The sequence below is a fragment of the Lissotriton helveticus genome (assembly GCF_964261635.1).
Source record: "Lissotriton helveticus chromosome 1_1 unlocalized genomic scaffold, aLisHel1.1 SUPER_1_unloc_8, whole genome shotgun sequence".
NCBI lineage: Eukaryota > Metazoa > Chordata > Amphibia > Caudata > Salamandridae > Lissotriton > Lissotriton helveticus.
Genome location: NW_027611725.1, coordinates 4,887,894 through 4,908,478, shown reverse-complemented (window position 1 = coordinate 4,908,478; position 20,585 = coordinate 4,887,894).

Genomic DNA, 20,585 nt, shown 5'->3' with positions numbered 1-20,585 from the left:
TCTTAGAGATTGCGAGTTTACATAGTTTTAACGAAGTTGCTGTCATTAGACCACCTTTTGCCCTACCCGCTTGTGAAGGTACCGCTAGGGTGTTAAAGGCTTGGAAGCCCTCAATATTCTGAGTGGATCGACTCCATGTTTCCTGGAGACACAAAATGTCACAGACACCCACAAAGTCTAACCATGCCTCATCCTCCAGTCTTGAGGCAAGCCCAGCAATGTTCCAGGAAATTAGGCACATCCTTAGTTCACTTTGGTTCTTTCTGGCTGGTTCAGATGATACTTCCAGATTTTGCCTTAAGATAATTGAGTTTGGTACACTTTCTTTAATGGGACCAGCCTCCGGGGCTTGGGGGTTGGAGGTACGATCGTCACCAATTGAGAGATTCTCCCATAAGTTATCGTTACGACTTTATCCCTTCTCCCTCTGGCTAGACTCTCCCATTATCAGGGCATTACCAAGAGAATTTTGTGATGGTCAATCTAGCTCTTCCATGCCCATAAGTGGATCAAAGCGGTTTCTTAAGGGGATGTTACTTGGAAACCATCCTGCCACCTCCTCCGGGCAACCAAACATATTGGTGGTGGGTGCCCTTTGCCACCAGTTATGCTGGCTGTATCCATCGTTCCTGTTTATTGTCCGTCTGGGATTCTGGACAATTGACCATGAACCTTCCTTCACATGATGGTGTCTTGGAGGGTAAAAAAAGGTAAGGGGTCTCACGACTATTGTGGGATTGACTTCGTACGATGGCCATGCGCATAGGTGCTGTGCTGTGTGAGGGTCAGCAAAAGAAACCACGATACAGTCACCTGCCAGGGACTTATGTGTGGGACCTATCCAAGGCACTCTTCGTACCATTAGTACACTGCTTCTTTGATGGGCAGGAAGCTGTTTGTTGGAATTAAGCCAATGAATGACTTTATTTTTCAGGGAATGATGGTTCTCCTGAGAGTGCTGGTCCAACTCGGGTACGCCGGCTAGTATGATAACATAAGGCCCAGCTTCTGGTGGAAGATCAATAAATCCTCCACGAAAATTGGGACGACTGGCCGGACGCGGAGGGTTATTCACATAGTCTTGCCTTATAGCATGTTGTGGGACAGCTCGTGGGTTGGGATTCTGCCTATGGACTGGATTAAGCAAGGGACGGGAGTTTGGTGCAACAACACTAGGAGTTGTTGCAGTGTGGTTTGCAACAGTGGTGCGTGGCTTCGGTATAGGTTTAGGTATTGGTAGGGGCATAGGAATATTTTGAGGTGATTGTAAGGATAGTGATAAGGGTTCTGGTGCTTTTGTCTGGGGTGATGGTTTAGTTTCACGAGGAAGCTTAGCTTCCATTTCCTTTAGGCTCAGGCTGGCCAGGGTAACTATGGTCCTATCCATTTCTAACAGATTATTCTCTATACGAGAAAGCCTTAGTTCCAAGGGGGTAAGTAGTTGTTTTAACGTGCCCCAAACTATATTAAGGAATTCTTCATCACCCCCTCTATCATTCCCAGATCCACTCAACCGCCCCACCAGATGATTCGTTATGTTCGACCCTGGGGAGGCAACCAAGATGCTGTTATCCGCAGAGGTGATTACGTCAGGAGCGGCTGCCCCACCCAGAATGCTAGGATTAGTTTTAATACTGTCATCCTTTATCCCAAGAGATCCTAATGCCCTTCTACTATTGAAAAACTGTGATCTGGCAATTTTCGCTTTTTTTAGTGCATGTATGGACCTAGCAATGCATTTCTTTTTATAGATTGCAGCTTTCCTAGTCCTGCTTAGACTCATGGGTGGATTAGTTTTAAGGGGATAGGAGGTGCCTGACATGCAAATTAGTGGGACAGGATCCTTATTTGGTTCCAATGGAATGGGAGGATGGATGGGGGGGATATTGGAGAAGTGGTAGAAGGGGCTGGATGAATGGCAGCCATTGTTAACAGTGGCCGAGGACCTACTATATGCTCGGGGGTACGGGCAGAAGCGATATTCCCCAAGGAGGATTTTCTAGTGCTGGCTAGGTGCTCGGATAGCCTTCGTGCAGCTTCAAGATCCAAAGAGACCCTGTGCTGCATTTTACTAATTTCCTCATCAATGGCCAAATTGGTTTTGACTAGGAAATCATCCAGTGTTCGATTAGAATTACTCGCAGCCATAAGGGTTTTGCTCCGACTACCCCTTGAGCACATTATAAAGAATAATAAATAAATACCAATAAATAATGAACCAATAAAACTGGATAATGCACCGACAAGGGGGCGTGGCCCAGCCCAGTCCTCTTAGTCCTCGAACGGCCTCAAACGGCCCGCTCTTTGCCCGGTCTTCGCCCCGGGCTGCGTCCCGCGCTGCGGGAGGTTTACTCAGTTATAAAGGGGCGTGTAGGGCGGGGGGCGGGCCAGCAGGGAGAGCGGACCGGAAGATGGTGATTGGTCTCGCAGGGACTCCTGGTTCCTGGAGTCCCTGCACGCTCGCAGCCCCGCTAGCACCTCGCACCTCTCACCGCCTGAAGCTGTGTGTCCACCTGAAGTGCCCCCTGCGCCTCTCCAGACGAAGCGGCACCCGCGGAGCGGGTGCGGCGAGATGTGGGTCCTGGCGGTAAAGGAAAGGGAGCCGCTGTAGTCCTGTTCAAGTTAGTAAGTGCCTCCGTGAAGAAATGTGACTCACAGGGGAATAGGGTGGGTCGTTGCTTTAAGCCTCAGCAGGGCGGGGGGCGGGCCAGCAGGGAGAGCGGACCGGAAGATGGTGATTGGTCTCGCAGGGACTCCTGGTTCCTGGAGTCCCTGCACGCTCGCAGCCCCGCTAGCACCTCGCACCTCTCACCGCCTGAAGCTGTGCGTCCACCTGAAGTGCCCCCTGCGCCTCTCCAGACGAAGCGGCACCCACGGAGCGGGTGCGGCGAGAAGTGGGTCCTGGCGGTAAAGGAAAGGGAGCCGCTGTAGTCCTGTTCAAGTTAGTAAGTGCCTCCGTGAAGAAATGTGACTCACAGGGGAATAGGGTGGGTCGTTGCTTTAAGCCTCAGCAGGGCGGGGGGCGGGCCAGCAGGGAGAGCGGACCGGAAGATGGTGATTGGTCTCGCAGGGACTCCTGGTTCCTGGAGTCCCTGCACGCTCGCAGCCCCGCTAGCACCTCGCACCTCTCACCGCCTGAAGCTGTGTGTCCACCTGAAGTGCCCCCTGCGCCTCTCCAGACGAAGCGGCACCCGCGGAGCGGGTGCGGCGAGATGTGGGTCCTGGCGGTAAAGGAAAGGGAGCCGCTGTAGTCCTGTTCAAGTTAGTAAGTGCCTCCGTGAAGAAATGTGACTCACAGGGGAATAGGGTGGGTCGTTGCTTTAAGCCTCAGCAGGGCGGGGGGCGGGCCAGCAGGGAGAGCGGACCGGAAGATGGTGATTGGTCTCGCAGGGACTCCTGGTTCCTGGAGTCCCTGCACGCTCGCAGCCCCGCTAGCACCTCGCACCTCTCACTGCCTGAAGCTGTGTGTCCACCTGAAGTGCCCCCTGCGCCTCTCCAGACGAAGCGGCACCCGCGGAGCGGGTGCGGCGAGATGTGGGTCCTGGCGGTAAAGGAAAGGGAGCCGCTGTAGTCCTGTTCAAGTTAGTAAGTGCCTCCGTGAAGAAATGTGACTCACAGGGGAATAGGGTGGGTCGTTGCTTTAAGCCTCAGCAGGGCGGGGGGCGGGCCAGCAGGGAGAGCGGACCGGAAGATGGTGATTGGTCTCGCAGGGACTCCTGGTTCCTGGAGTCCCTGCACGCTCGCAGCCCCGCTAGCACCTCGCACCTCTCACCGCCTGAAGCTGTGTGTCCACCTGAAGTGCCCCCTGCGCCTCTCCAGACGAAGCGGCACCCGCGGAGCGGGTGCGGCGAGATGTGGGTCCTGGCGGTAAAGGAAAGGGAGCCGCTGTAGTCCTGTTCAAGTTAGTAAGTGCCTCCGTGAAGAAATGTGACTCTCTGTGATACTGAAATTGTGATACTCTATTTCCAGGTATTTTACTGATTGCATTTTGAATCAGGCAAGTCTTCACTGTATGAGTTCATATTGTGTGATATCCAATACAACAGTATATTTTCATGATTTATATTAATTGTCCACCAAGGGATAATTCTATATCTTCTTATCCTTTTGATCCACCAGTTCCTTGTTTCCTACCAGTGTTTATGAATAGATTAATTGATGTTAAAATGAATTTCAGTTGTTTACGTGTTTGTCTGTGCTATTGCTGTATCAATTTTGTGAGATATTAATTAGTTCCTAAATAAATCTTCATTGATTCATTTACTCTCATGCTGTCAGCTCTTATATTGATATTAGGATCTGAGAATGCTTGAAATGTATGTCTAGGGCAGGGGGCCTCAAACGGAGGTCGGGCTCTCGTAGGGGGGCTTGAGATGATCCCAGGTGAGGCGCTAGACTCTGGTCAAAAGAAGCATCATGCTGATAATGGTGCTTTGTTTTAAGCTTAAAATAATGAGCAGCAGTAAGCTTCTCTCCAATGGGCCATCACTAACATGTTTTGACGTTTATATACTTATATACTAGCTAGGAGTATGTGTCAAAAGGGACAGGACTCCAAATGTTTTTCAAAACCCTCACTTCACTTCAAATGAACACACTCTGGGTACTTGTACCCGTTATTAGAACATTGGAATTTTGGGAGCTCCATTGAAGTAGCTCCGGGTTGCCTGCTGATATTTCTCCTTACAGCATATTATTGCCGTCCGTTTTCATTATACCTACTCTTCATATGTGGTTTTGCAGATCTTTAAAAAAAAAAAACGAGAATTCTTGTTTGGATACTTCTTTTGCATTCAGTTTTTCGATTTACTTTGGAAACCCTTCTGTTTTTGTCTGAAATACAATAATTATTTTCATATATTTTAGCAGGATTTCAGGACGTTATTCACAGCTTTTTCCATAATCTATCTCCTTTGTAATGACCAGTATTTCACATACCTTCTTCCAATTGAATTGAATTTGTCCATTGTACGGGGTGAGGAAGATTTTCTTTTTGGGGGTGTCTGTTTGCTGCTCTACAGTTTTCTCCGTGCGTGTTGAATCCCCGGAGTCTCCCCTCAGCGGTATTGGGCGTGTGTTGATGCCGCTCTTCGTCAAACATGCGTGCTGTGCGTCCTCCTCCGATTAGACCAGGAGTCTAAGAATTATTGTATTTAAGACAAAAACAGAAGGGTTTCCAAAGTAAATCGAAAAACTGAAGGCAAAAGTAGTAACCAAACAAGAATTCTCATTTTTTTTTTAAAGATCTGCAAAACCACATATGAAGAGTGGGTATAATGAAAACGGACGGCAATATATGCTGTAAGGAGAAATATCAGCAGGCAACCAACCAGTGCCAAAAAGAGAGACACAATTTTTGTCTTGAAAAAGATGGAATAATAAGTTGACGCCATCGAAATGCGTCAACGCCAGCATTTGACACAATCTTTGGGACAATAACCAATTCTCTAAAGATAAGCTAAGGAAATATGCTACTAGGATTGGTCCATAAAGCAATTTGACCCAGATGTGTCGCTGAATGACAAATTTAAGTGTCTAAAAAAATGTTTTTGTCCCTCTATATTTTTATATTTTTTTATCTGTGTTAAGTTCTTAAATTGTATAGGGTTATAATTATGTGTATGGAAGTCTCATATTAGAGTAAATGAGTTACGCTTATTGTGGGGTTTTGAAAAATGTGTCTTGATATACTCTTTGAATAAAGAAAAAACTTTTTTAATTGAACATATTTAGGTTTTTATGTAATTGTGTTCTATTTCATGAATTGTGTATTATATAGGAATATACATTTTTAACTGATGACATCAAAATATTACCCTGTTTTTTTTTTTAAATAAAAAGACTTTTGTGATACTCTATTTCCAGGTATTTGACTGATTGCATTTTGAATCAGGCAAGTCTTCACTGTATGGGTTCATATTGTGTGATATCCAATATAACAGTACATTTTCATGATTTATATTAATTGTCCACCAAGGGATAATTCTATATCTTCTTATCATTTTGATCCACCAGTTCCTTGTTTCCTACCAGTGTTTATGAATAGATTAATTGATGTTAAAATGAAATTCGGTTGTTTACTTGTTTGTCTGTGCTATTGCTGTATCAATTTCGTGAGATATTAATTAGTTCCTAAATAAATCTTAATTGATTAATTTACTCTCATGCTGTCAGCTCTTATGTGATATTTTTTTTAGGATCTGAGAATGCATGAAATGTATGTCTAGGGCAGAGGGCCTCAAACTGAGGGTGGGCTGTCATAGGGGGGCCTGAGATGATCCCAGGTGAGGCGCTAGACTCTGGTCAAAAGAAGCATTATGCTGATAATGGTGCTTTGTTTTAAGCTTAAAATAATGAGCGGCAGTAAGCTTCTCTCCAATGGGCCATCACTAACATGATTTGACGTTTATATACTTATATACTAGCGAGGAGTATGTGTCAAAAGGGACGGGACTCCAAATGTTTTTCAAAACCCCCACTTCAAATTAACACACTCTGGGTACTTGTACCCATTATTAGAACATTGGAATTTTGGGAGCTCCATTGAAGCAGCTCCGGGCTTGTAATGGCTGGTATAAGTCTGTAGCTCCAACATTACAATGTTTGTCTTCATATTTTTCTCTTTTTAATTTAGAACATTCTACCCTTAGTGGGTGGAATGTTCTAATAGCCTTACAGCCCTTCTGCCACGGGATATACTGGTTGTTAAGGACCCTGAACCCGTTATAGTCCTGAGATGCAGGCCCTGGTCAGCGGGCCATAAGGCTATATTAAAGCCTGCCTGACCAGAATAGTATGTTTGGCAATCATGTGTTTGATTGCATTCTTAAAACAGTACTTAACTGCACTGTTTAAATAAGTCTAGACATATTTAAACATTGCCAACTGAATAGAATAATTGTCAAAAATTCTGAGGGGAGCCCAACGATCGCTGTGGGATTGTGTTATGTTATGTTATGGTAGAAGTTTTCTAAAGCGCACAGCTGCCCCAGCAAAGGGGCGCCCCGGCGCTATCAGATCTACGGGTACAACAGTCCAGAGAGGTTAAAGCACTGAACAGTCAGACCTATATCCTAAACTGAGGAAAAAAGGAAAGTTTTGATGGCTTTCCGAAAACCGCGGTACAGTCGCCATATGCTGTCCCAACTAACGCAGCTGTCGTTGAGGAACATACGGGCTCAAAAGATCGCGCAAAAGCGCCGGGCTGCCAGCTTTTAAAATCTTAAAGGATAGGCAAAGAGCTTTAAACTGGATCCGCTTGTCAATCGGAAGCCAATGCAGCCCTTGAATTTTAGCCCCCACCGAGGAGTGGCGGGGGAGACCTATCAGAGTTCTGGCTGCAGAGTTTTGAACTCGTTGTAATCACCGTATCTCTGCTTTGTTAGCCTCTAGAAGCAGGGAGCTCGCATAGTCTAGACGGGAGAGTATAGTAGACTGCACAATAAGCTGTCGTACTACAGGATCAAAGAATTTTAAGAGAGGTTTAAGACCCCTTAACAGTCCTGTACAAGTAGCAGCAGTTATCTTAGTATGGGGCTGGAAGCTAAGCGTGGAATCCATCCAGACCCCCAGGTTCTTCACCACTGACTTAGGCCTGGGCATAGGACCAAGAAGTGCTGGCCACCAATGTTCATTCCAAAGGCCAGCATTCTTACCTACCAGCATAACCTCAGTTTTGCTCGCGTTTAATTGTAAATATTTTTCTGCCATCCATTGAGCTACTGCTGTAATCCCGTCTCTGAATCTGGTAGCCGCTAATGATGGTCCCTCAGCTAAGGTGATAACAAGCTGGGTGTCATCTGCATAGGACACCATCGTAAGGTCCCATTTCTTAGCGACAGCAGCCAGGGGCTGTACATAGAGGTTAAACAGAGACAGGCTCAATGCTGAGCCCTGTGGGACCTCCTGTCCGATGGAGTGGGATTGAGAGAGGAACGGAGGGGCCGACACATGGAAAGATCTTTCTGTCAGGAATGACTTGAACCACTCTAGGGCAGTACCAGTGACCCATGCTGCCTCCAAACGATGGAGAAGGATGCCATGTGGCACCGTATCAAAGGCAGCGCTGAGATCCAGCAGAATCAGCGCTGCACTTTGACCGGCATCCAGGACGGCCCGAAGATGTTCTGTGGTAGCTAGAAGGGCGTGGGGGAAGACTCAGCTCTAGCCGATGACAAGGTAACAACAGGAGCCATGTGTGGAAAAGATTGATAGATCTTTTGAACTTTTTCCACGAAAAAGGTCGCAAGATCCTCACAATGTTGTGTGGATACAATGCTAGGTAGAGCCGCTTTAGTACTCCTAAGCTCCTTAACTTTTCATCGGATTAGCACTAAGCTTTATTTCCTTCGCATAGAAAGTCGCACGAGCAGCACAGATCGCTTTGTGATAAAGCTTGACTTTAGACATATAAATTGTTTTGTCTCCGTCAATTTAGTCCCTTCTCCAGGCACGTTCTGCTTTCTTGCAATCTTTCCTAAGGGTTCTTAGAGACTCATTGTACCAAGGTCTCGAGTTGGAAACGCGTCCCATGGTCCATTTTGGTCCATTTTCCTGGAATAAAGGTATCCAGGCCCTTTAATATCCAGTCAAAAAACGCGGTATAAGCCACCTCATGGTTTGGGGGGGGAGTGGCATTATCAGGCTCCCTCCTCCCATGTCCAGAAGGGCTGCTGGCTGAGTATATTCAGCACAGGTTTGGAAATCAAGGTTTGAGATGTAAAACATGAAAGTAATAGAAACATGTACGCTTTACAAAGGAACGGTGATGGCGATGTCAAGCCCTGTGTGCAACTGTTAGTAATGCTAGTAAGAGTGTGTACATTAATCTTCTAACAGCGCCGCTCCATGGCAAAGGTCAGCCGTCCCTCATCATACCTGCAAACCAAACCTATTCTAGACCCTCTCCAGCAGCACCTGTAGGCGGCTGGCCAGTGAACACTAAACTCTCTCTCATAAACCCACCCTATTCTAGACTCTCTCCAGCAGCACCTGTAGGCGGCTGGCGAGTCAACACTAAACTCTCTCTCATGAACCCACCTTTAGCAGACAGGGGGGTGAACACTTCAGGCAAAAATGACAAACTAGGGCTGCTGATCGACCCAATCACAGGCCCAGAGTGTTTGGTCCCAGAGATCCACGAGGACTAGTTTGGTCCTGTGTGGGGCTGAAACGTAACCGGTTCCTTACAGAAATGCTGAATGTCCACAGGGGACAGGCAGTCCTTCTTCTGGAAGAGCATGGGCATTGAATGCTTATGACCAGGGGTTTCTCAGCCCCTTAATATGATTTATAGACAGTACATACAGCACTAGTAGAGCGTCTGGTGTCAAACTCTTGATGGGGGAAGAGTCGCGTTCCCTAAACCGCTGAAGTTTGAGCTGACCCTAGGAAACCACCCAAATTTCACGCAACTTGGCATTCACTGGTTCTTTTGGTTGGGCACCGCCAGAACCTCCTTTCAGCTTACTTCAGGAAGTAGTGGGTTTGAAACTCTGTAATTTGGATTACAGTCCGTCTTTGTGTAAGTAGCCCTAAAGTTGTAGAGTGCCTTATTGGGTTAGCATTAGAGTTGAAATAAGAATGTCCCCTGCATTTTTTTCGGAGTTTCATTAAGCCCGCACTCGAACCGAAGGTATCGGGGATCATAATGCTTTATATGAGCCCCAGTTGTGTTACAGATGGACGCATCCACTTTTGTTAGGCACGGGGATATTGAATGATTTGCACCGAATCACAGGATTTCTCACGTGACGGATCGGAGTACCATGCCTGAAAGTAGCTAAACCAGAACCCCTAAATGTGCGCTGCCAGCTTTGCTCAGTTTGACTTCTAAATATTATAGCAGCGCTCCAGCACTTGACAGCTCAGAAAGCCATAGAAATGTGTGTCTTTGCATTTCAGTACGGTGATGCGGACCACCACATTCAAATGTGTTAGTCTAACTCCTGATGCGTGGTACTTGTCAGGCCTGTTCCCCTCAACGCAGGCACCCTTGCACTATGGTGCAAGGCTGCCTGCATTGGCACTACGCAGCTAAATTCAGCACCAGCACAGGGAGAAATGCAGGGCTGCACCGTATTCTTGTAAATATGCTGTAGCCCTGCATTTAAGAAGTGGAGAGTGCGGTGTTAAGCCAAGGAGGCCAACGCCGTGCTCCACCACTTCCTTGTAAATATGCCCCTTAATGACAACAGCCTGGCCTATTTTATCAAGAGACAGAAAATCCTCTAATTTCAGAAGATGCACCGCCTTGATGTAGCATTGCTCCAGGACACACACCTGTCACCTATTGAACATGATAAACTCAGAAGGGATTGGATGAGTACGGTACTACTTGTCAGCAGGATCCAGACTACCCTTACACAGCCATCTACTCCTTTGGAACATGGGGAGAGTGGGTTGGACATCTGTTTTCACAAATCCCTGGCGGTTTGCACACTGCAGACATGGCGGGACCCCCTGGGCAGATATATTTTTGCCAAGGTTCAGATTCTCAATGAGTCTTTGTGTGTGGGCTCTATCTATGCCCCGGCGGTTGACCAAACTACTGCTCTCCTTTGGACAGCCAGGGTATTCATGAGGGGGGGTGCTGGAATATGGCACCTTGACAAGTCCAGAAACCAAACGACCAGGCAGCCCCGAGACCGGTTCATCCTCTCTGACATTATTGATGATCATGCCTTGATGGATCCATGGTGATTGACGCACCTGAGGGCCGCGGACTATACTTTCACCTCCTGCGTCCATTGTAAACGTTTACGCCTTGATCCTCCCAAACAGTACCTCTGATCATGATCTTGTGCTACTCGACCATACACTTCGATTGTTGCAAACCCCTCAGGTCCGTTGGCATATGTATACAGCAGGGTATAAAGCCCCTGAAGACAAGCACAGATGGTTCCAATATCTGAGCCAAGACTTGGAGGAGAACGCTGGGTCCATCTCCTCTGCACAGGTGCTGTGAGCGGGCAGGAAGGCCGATGAACGATTTGGCTGCCTATAAGTGCCACTGTGAGGCATAACAATGTTGGTTGACTGACCTTGCGTTTCACCTGGCTCAGACGTATAACGCATTGCTGACACCTGCTCTTCTCAAGGAGCTGCTCGGGGCCAAGTATGATCTGAACTCCCATTACACAGTGGAGGGCCAGAGGGATACGATCTGTTGACGATATAGTAGGGGACATTGAGTTGGCCCCCTTTGCTACTCTCATGCGTGATTATGGGCTGCCACAATCGTATCACTGACAGTATCAACAGCCTATGCATAGCCTGCGACACATGCTGGGTGCTCCCCCTTATGATCGTAAAACTGCCCCAATGTTGCGTTATACTCCGATGTGGAAAGGATTCAAGGACACTATGGGCCCGATTCTGATGCGGACTGGAAAGCTTCCCGACATAATGGGTTTGGGAATGGTTTCCAGCTAAATCGGATCAGGAGAGTCCAACCAACCGAGTATGATGCGTCGGGATGCTTCCAGATATGATTTGGTTGGACTCCAATTGACGTCAATGGGATCCTATGTTCCTAACCTCATCTTAATCGGGCCCGAGGTGGGAATGCTTTACTAATCGGGTCTAATAGGGCCCTCAATTGGTAAGACACGTCCCCGATCCAATTTGGACATAGCAAATGCCATTAGGAGGCCTTCCTAATGATTCAGACAAAAATTTGAAAACTCATCTCTTTCCCAAGTAAATAGTATCCTGATACATTCTAGGATTTTAGTGTGACTTGGTTTTAGCTTCATCTGGGAGCAGTAGTTTTTCAGCGCGGGGACACACCGTCATAGGTGTAACCAGGCGCTTTAGAAATGGTCTTATTATTATTATTCCTAACCACATCAGAATCAGGCCCTAAGGTGGGATTGTATGTTACAGCTGTGGACAGCCTTTTGTAAAGCACTGCCGCCTACAATCTATGCTGTTTGCTGGAGCAGAGGTTGGGCCTCTCACTCTCTGAGCAGGACTTCCATGACCTTTGGAAAGATCATGGCAGTATACCTCAGGAGGTCAGGTTGAAATCAGTTATTTCAAGTTCCTACACCACTGGCACTGGACGCCGGAGTGGATCTATAAAGCACATATGGCAGACGATTCCAAGTGCTGGAGGTGCTGATGGTGTAGCGCACTCGCCTGTGACATTTTGCATTTCCTGTGGACTGTACAGTACTTTGTGCTACTGCGGCTCAGTTTGGGATACCTTGATGACCAACCAAGGAGTGGCACCGCAATTCATGGCCCGTCAGACCTTGCTTCACAAAATGTCAATATTCCAGGATTTAACACCCCATAGTAAGAGTAAGCTGGCTACGGCCTTCGTAGTGGGAGTTGGTTTTTTGGGGGGGTGCCATGGGTCCTGGCACCCTGACTTTTCTCTCCTGTTTCCATGTCCCTTCCCCTCCTGTTCCCCCTCGTCCTCCTTCCCTGATCTTCTGCGGGATCTTCTAGGACACATCACCTCTATCTGGAGATGTTATTTTATTTATCATTTTTCCTGCTATCAATGTCGTCTCACCAGTTCTAGTTTACACAGTATCTTGGACTCTGCTGAATTGATAAACTTCAATCCCTGTTATATGCTCATTGTGTATAAAAAGTCAATAACAAAATTAGATATTTAAAAAAGACACAGGGAGTGGTGTCACTTAACATTTGACTTTGACAATTCCGAAGGAAAATACATTACTGAATTTATAGGCATGATCAGAACAAATGTAAAGTGATAAAATTAACAATCAAGTGTCACTAAAATTGACATTCAATTTAACATTCCACTGAACTGTGTGCAATACTCATGGTGAAATATAAGAAAAGTTTTGCCACCAAAATGTGGGACAGAGGGTCTGCTCTGTGCCGAATAGTCACGTGTGAAGTTCTAGTTAATCCCCATATTTTGGAAGAATGAGCCAAGTTTGAGTGACACTTCAGACCGACCTCCAAATGTGTGAGTGTCACTCGTGATGAGTGATGTTTGAGGGCTCTGATTTATGCACGTCCGAACTAATGTTGCTGTCGAGGCATTCAAGACTGCTTGCATGACAATGCTACAAAGAGTTGACGCACTCACTAATCAATGGTGTATTGATGACGAGTGTACTGTGACATAGGGGCCTATGTGAAGGAGTAGAATATTTTCGAGTAATTAAATGCCCCTCCCCTGTTCCTCAGACCAGTAATACCCACTCATTTTTATGATACAATGCAAACTGTGTGAGAATTTTCTGGTTCATACTTGATGTGAGAAGTTGGCCTGGTAGGGGATGTTTCCAATTCTGGAACCACCTACTACCTGACCAAACAATCCCTTATGGTGTCTGGTTGTAAGTCAACCTTATTAGACAAGCTATCCTAGGGGTAGCATGGACTAAGCAGCCTAAAGGCTTAACTTAAGAGGTCGTGTTAAGCGAGCTGTTTTACCACATACATACCTGTAATACCAAATGAAAGGACACCACACAAGTATATATTATAAAAATATATGTGTTTATTACTAAAAACAATCCCCAGTATTCTTTATGAATAAAGGGGCACAAGCGTTAAATCAAAAAGCACTGTTTAAACATACAAGTTGCACAATTATGGATGAGGGCGGGGGGCCACTCAAACCATATACTAAACAAGTGGTATAAGAGAGGCCACTCGAACAGTGGTTAGGCCTAGGGCCTAGGGAATCGCTGGGAGCAGTCAGGACAAGCAATGCTGAAGTCGGGAATGGCCCTCGGGATTCGGGAGATGTGCGGAAAGCGCACGCATGCACCAATGTTAACCAATGGTGCGTAAAAGTCAAATAGTTAAAGTTTAAGGACACTTCCGCTGAACCTAGAGGAACAAAACTTAACACACAGACCCTAGAGGTGTGCACCAGTGTGGGAACACCGGCGGAGCAAAGTTACCTCACCCACAGGAAGTGGGTGCACAGGGTCGAAGTGGCGTCGGGTTTTGACACGCAGGCTCTTGGTGCTTGAAGCTGAAAGGGCTGCAGGCAGGGTGAAGACGAAGTGTCCGGTGGAGTCCAAGGGTGGACTCAAGTTGTAGAGTACCTGAAAGCAGAGGGGACAGAGTCTGGGTCACTCAGCAGTGACCAGGGTGGAACCAGGACGGAACCAGGCAATGTCGGGCGCAATCAGGTGGTCGTCGAGGAGCTTCTCTCCGCTGTCACGTGGGCTCTGGGGCATCTGCGACGTCCAGGAGCAGGTCACGATCTGTCCCACGCAGGCTCTCACCGTCAGTGCAGTCGGCTTCAGGTTTGGAGCAAACAAGCCTTGGTAAGAGCAATCCACGCAGGATCGGAAGATTGCTTCTCACTCGGACCAGGAAGGTCAGAGTCGGGGCTCCTTTTCAGGGGAGCTGGTGTGGATCTGGAGCAACCAGATTCACGAGTCTTCTTTGGTAGTTCGTCGGCACAGGGACCACAAGCCAGCTGGCAAGTGACCGGGCCAACGCGTTGAGCCAAATCGTGCCAAAGGGCCCCACGCAGCACTCGTCGAGTGTGGAGGGCTGAACTTCGGCTCAGGAGTAGCTCAGGGTGGGGGCTTCTCAAACCCCGGTGTACAGCTTCGAGGGTCACTCGTGGGCTGCACGGTCAGCGTCTCGTGGTCACTTCAAGATGGCGTGCCCCACGCTTCCGGTCGCCTCCACGGGTCTCAGCTTTGCATGGACTGTGGATCGGGCTGTTAGAAGCTGGGCAGGCTTGATCTCGTCGATCTCAGTCGCTCGAGTTCCGGCGGGAACTGCAACTAAGTAGACGTCGAGGGCTGGATGGTGCCTGCTGCTGCAGGGTGGTCACTCCTTGACCACAAGGGAGATTCTTCGGGCTTCCACGTTGAGATGGAGGGCGAAGGGTCCAGAATATCGTTTCAAATGTTTCTTCCAGGAAATCTGATGTGCATTGGCACTGCTCCCACTCTTATTCGAATCTGGTGGGCGTGATTACCTGCTAGGTCCCCTCCTATGGGTGGGACCCAGGAAGTGGGTGGATACACCCCCTTCCTTTGATCCAGGCCGCCCTGGCACGAGGGCTGGAGTGCCCCAGAACCGGTTTGGCCGGATTATGCAAGGGGCAGCCTTGTGCGCCCCAGGCAGTGTCTGGTTTCTTTCAAACCTCCCTGCTACAATACACTATCTCCTGTCTGGAGGGCGGTGACACCCTCCTGTGACAGGAAACCCTTTGTCCAGGACCCCCTTGACTGGGTTTCGGTCAGCTCCAGGGGTCCAGACATTTGTCTGTGGCAGAGGCATCCATTTTGTGGATCTTAAGGCCTTTGGAGAAATCAACCGCATTAAAGTGAAGTAACATGTCTTACCCCTCTAGAGGGGTGGAATGCCATCCCCGTCGCCAGAACTGGCGAGGGGATGGTATTCCAAAGCGTATGACACCTTACACGACATGTTTTGATAAAGCCAAACCAGAGTTGCTAAATAACCGCGAGGATTATAAGGCACTTAATAGTATATGGTATGGCATTATCCTGAAACAGCTTAGGGATTTGTTCCCGACGGCTGCAGACAGGCTCAGCTCATGCTAGAGCTCCATCTCACATGAAACCACGCACTCTGCCTCCAGGATTGATGAGGCCTTCCATAGGAGTGGCTCACAGGTTAATATGTGTCCAGATATAGGTTTAGATATAGGTATACTACATCTAAGCAAGGGGTGATTACACCACCTTACCCCAGCTGAGTGATCAGCCAGTTGTGTCAATTTAAGAACCAGCCAGGGGTGGCAAAAGATATGCTGCAGCCCCTGGTAGGCCTTGGTGGCTCCTACGCCCTGGGCACCTATAGTGCATTATACAGGGGCTGACAAGGAGTCCATTTCCAATTGTGGTATGTACCTAGGGTACATGGAATCCATTTTACAGAGAGAGCAGATGGCCTGGGGCCCTGATTAGCAGGGAACCAGGTCAACTAAGTCAAAAAACCAGCTAAACACAGGCAAAAAATCTGGGGTAACCATAGTCAGGTAGCCACCTTCCTACATAACCCCCCCCCAAACGAAAGGAGATAAGGCTATCCTTGGCCAGGTAAGCCTATATTGCCTGAGTGGCCATATAAGGAAGTACCTGCACTAGCATGGGTACCCCCTGTCTCATGGTCCACTAAGCAGTCCCTCACCCTTTGGGTATTAGAGGGTCTCCACCATAGGGAATCACTACCTTGGGTGTGTTTATGCAAAGTTAAAGGCTGGTTTGGATATGGAGTATTGAAGCGAGGCTCTACTAATTTAGGGCTTAGCTTCCTCCAATTATCTTCCACCATGTGTGCCTTTCTCTCCTTAACTGAGTTGCACTGTGCTCTCAGGGTCAACCTCTGGCTACCTAAAGCTGGAGGCTGGGTCCCTCTGTTTGGCTTGCTGGAGGGACAGTTCAGGTTTGGGCCCCTTGGGTCCCAGGTTTGGCTGTGCCCAACAGAATCCATCTGTGGGAGGTCCCTAACTGTTTTTAAGGGGGCTCCCTCAGGAGTTTTTAAAGTTTTCACCTTACTAGGGCTACTAGTTTTGGTGCACCTAATCTTTTGATGGGGGTGCTTTATTTGACAGGGGGCCCTCTGGGTCTCACTGTCCTTCTTGTCCTCTGCAGCCCTGGGCTGGCTAAGGCAGGGTAGAGAGGGGCAGGTTACCTGCTCCAGACTGGGTCCCACCTGAGAAGGGTCCACTGACATCAGAGGTTCTGTCAGGCTAGGCCCAACCACCTCTGGGGCAGTTCCTTCATCAGGGGTAAGATCAGTTCCCTGAGGAGGCTGATCCTGTCCTAAAGTCTGGTGAGGGGGAGATTTCTCTTCCTCCTCCATGCTCTCAGTTTGTGTGGAGTTATCCATCATTTCAGGTTTCACAACACACGTGTCAGTTTGAGTTTGGGCTGTGGCCATCACAGCCCCACCAACCTTTTCAGGAGGAGACTCAGTTTGGGTTTCTGCTGTTATCATAACAGCTTTGCTATTCTGGTCAGGAAGAGCTTTTGCTAAAGATGGGGCAGAGAGTTTCTCAGCCCTACCAACCTTTTCAGGAAGGACATCTTGAATGGGGGCTGTAGCCATTACAGCCCCACTAACCTTTCCATTGGAATTCACCATTCTAGAATGGGTTTCCTGTTCAACCTCAGCCCAGGCTGAGATCTCCAAATCATTACCAAGTAGGCAGTCTACAGGCAAGTTTGGTGACACTGCCACTCTCTTTGGGCCAATGACACCTCCCCAGCTGAGACTTACTACTGCCATGGGATGATTTGTTTGGATTCCATCAATGTTTGTAACCTGGTATGTGGCACCAGGTAAAAGTTGCTTAGAGGGGACTATGCCATCAGCCACCATGGTGATGCTAGCCCCTGTGTCTCTAAAAGCCTCAACTTTCAAACCATTGATGATGGGTTCTTGTCTATACTTGCTCAAAGTATTTGGGCAAGCAGAGAAGTTGGCAAACCCCATGCCAACCTCATAAACAAGATCATTGGGTGATGGGGACCTGGATAGGCCAGGGTCCACCTGATTTCCAAAAGTAAACCCACCCAGATTCCTGGGTGTGCTTCCACTTCCTGGGGGATTACTGCTGACAGTAACAGGAGGTGTTGAAGCTGGCTTTGGAGGTATATTTTCTTTATTGTTATTCTTGGGACAACAGCTGTCTGTTTTGTAATGCCCCACCTGTTTACAGGCATAACAATAAGGCTTTTTCTCAGTTGAAGAAGTGTCTTGGGACCCACCCCCATCCTTGGAGTTTTGGGGCCCTGGGGAAGTCTTTTCTTTATTTTTATCCCCACCCTTATCTTGAGGCTTGGTAGACTCCTTCTTCTGGTTACTGTCCTGATTCTTAGGCCTAATCCTGGTTCTGACCCATTTGTCTGCCTTCTTTCCCAATTCTTGGGGAGAGGTCAGATCAGAGTCTACCAGGTGCTGGTGTAAGAGCTGGTTCTGACAATTACTTAGGATCTGCTCCCTCATAATCAAATTATACAATCCTGTAAAGTCATGTACTTTGCTGCCATGTAGCCAACCCTCCAGAGCCTTAGTAGCACAATCTACAAAATCAGTCCAGTCCTGAGTCTGTGTCTTCTGGGTGTCTCTGAACTTGAACCTGTACTGTTCAGTGGTTAAGCCAAACCCATCTATCAGAACACTCTTCAGGACTTTGTAATTGTTTGCATCCTCATGTCTGACAGTGAGGAGCTTGTCCCTCCCTTTCTCTGAAAAGGAGTACCATAAGATTGCTGCCCACTGTTCCTCAGGAACCTGCTGTACCATGCAGGCTCTCTCAAGAGCAGTCATCCATTTGTGGATGTCATCCCCTTCTTTGAAGGGGGGCACAATCTTTGTCAGGTTTCTACTGTCATAGGACCTGGGTTTCTCTTTAGGAATATTGCTGCCACCAGTGGCATCTAAGCCACACAATTTTTTCTCTCTTGCCAAGGCAAGTTTAGCTTGGGCCATGCTAAGTTTAGCTTGAGCCAAGGCTACCTCCTCCCTCTCTATTTGGAGTTGGACAGCCCTCATTCTGGCCCTATGCTCAGCTTTCTGAGAAGCACTCATGCCTCTCTCTGATTCTCTGGAGGCACTAGAAATATGAGAGTCCCCTGAGGGAGATCTCACTCTTCTGTTGCCTGGGAGAATCCCATGTGGGGTTCTGGGGAGGTGCTGGCCCTCTCCATTCCCCAGTAGGTCCAAGTTGGCCTGGCTAAGCCTACCAACTGGAACCTGGCTACCCTGATCCTGTACTTCTAAGTCCTCAACCTCTGAGTCCTCATCCAAGTCATCATCATCCTCCTCTTCAGGGGGATCAACTACAGGGGGGTTCCCTGTGTCTAGGGAAGCTGCTTTTGCCTTCTCTAAGTCATCCTGTTCTAGGATTTCTACCAGGATTAGGCAGGTGGGGCTTCTGCCCCTTTTTAACCCTCTTGCTTTGCACAAGGCAATCAAGTCTCTGCGGGTTAGTTTGTCATATCCAAAAGTTGCCTGGGTAGGGTCAACTGTCACAGGACTAGACCCTGAGGCCTTTCCTGTGTCAGACATGGTTACTAGTGAGGTGTAAGTGGTGCACTTACCTACACTAAGTGTTTTCCTACTGGACCTTGCTAGTGAGTTGTAGTCAGGGGTGTGCTACTCCCTTCAACCTACAACTACTAAGTTCAGTAGAACTTAATATGCTAAGCTTTTGATTTTATATGTACCTAGAGGTACTTGATGTGATCTTTCAATTTGATATAAAGATTGCAATGGTAAAACAACAGCAAGCTCAAATCCGCACCGCTGCTCACCAATGTGAGAAGTTGGCCTGGTAGGGGATGTTTCCAATTCTGGAACCACCTACTACCTGACCAAACAATCCCTTATGGTGTCTGGTTGTAAGTCAACCTTATTAGACAAGCTATCCTAGGGGTAGCATGGACTAAGCAGCCTAAAGGCTTAACTTAAGAGGTCGTGTTAAGCGAGCTGTTTTACCACATACAATCCTGTAATACCAAATGAAAGGACACCACACAAGTATATATTATAAAAATATATGTGTTTATTACTAAAAACAATCCCCAGTATTCTTTATGAATAAAGGGGCACAAGCGTTAAATCAAAAAGCACTGTTTAAACATACAAGTTGCACAATTATGGATGAGGGCGGGGGGCCACTCAAACCATATACTAAACAAGTGGTATAAGAGAGGCCACTCGAACAGTGGTTAGGCCTAGGGCCTAGGGAATCGCTGGGAGCAGTCAGGACAAGCAATGCTGAAGTCGGGAATGGCCCTCGGGATTCGGGAGATGTGCGGAAAGCGCACGCATGCACCAATGTTAACCAATGGTGCGTAAAAGTCAAATAGTTAAAGTTTAAGGACACTTCCGCTGAACCTAGAGGAACAAAACTTAACACACAGACCCTAGAGGTGTGCACCAGTGTGGGAACACCGGCGGAGCAAAGTTACCTCACCCACAGGAAGTGGGTGCACAGGGTCGAAGTGGCGTCGGGTTTTGACACGCAGGCTCTTGGTGCTTGAAGCTGAAAGGGCTGCAGGCAGGGTGAAGACGAAGTGTCCGGTGGAGTCCAAGGGTGGACTCAAGTTGTAGAGTACCTGAAAGCAGAGGGGACAGAGTCTGGGTCACTCAGCAGTGACCAGGGTGGAACCAGGACGGAACCAGGCAATGTCGGGCGCAATCAGGTGGTCGTCGAGGAGCTTCTCTCCGCTGTCACGTGGGCTCTGGGGCATCTGCGACGTCCAGGAGCAGGTCACGATCTGTCCCACGCAGGCTCTCACCGTCAGTGCAGTCGGCTTCAGGTTTGGAGCAAACAAGCCTTGGTAAGAGCAATCCACGCAGGATCGGAAGATTGCTTCTCACTCGGACCAGGAAGGTCAGAGTCGGGGCTCCTTTTCAGGGGAGCTGGTGTGGATCTGGAGCAACCAGATTCACGAGTCTTCTTTGGTAGTTCGTCGGCACAGGGACCACAAGCCAGCTGGCAAGTGACCGGGCCAACGCGTTGAGCCAAATCGTGCCAAAGGGCCCCACGCAGCACTCGTCGAGTGTGGAGGGCTGAACTTCGGCTCAGGAGTAGCTCAGGGTGGGGGCTTCTCAAACCCCGGTGTACAGCTTCGAGGGTC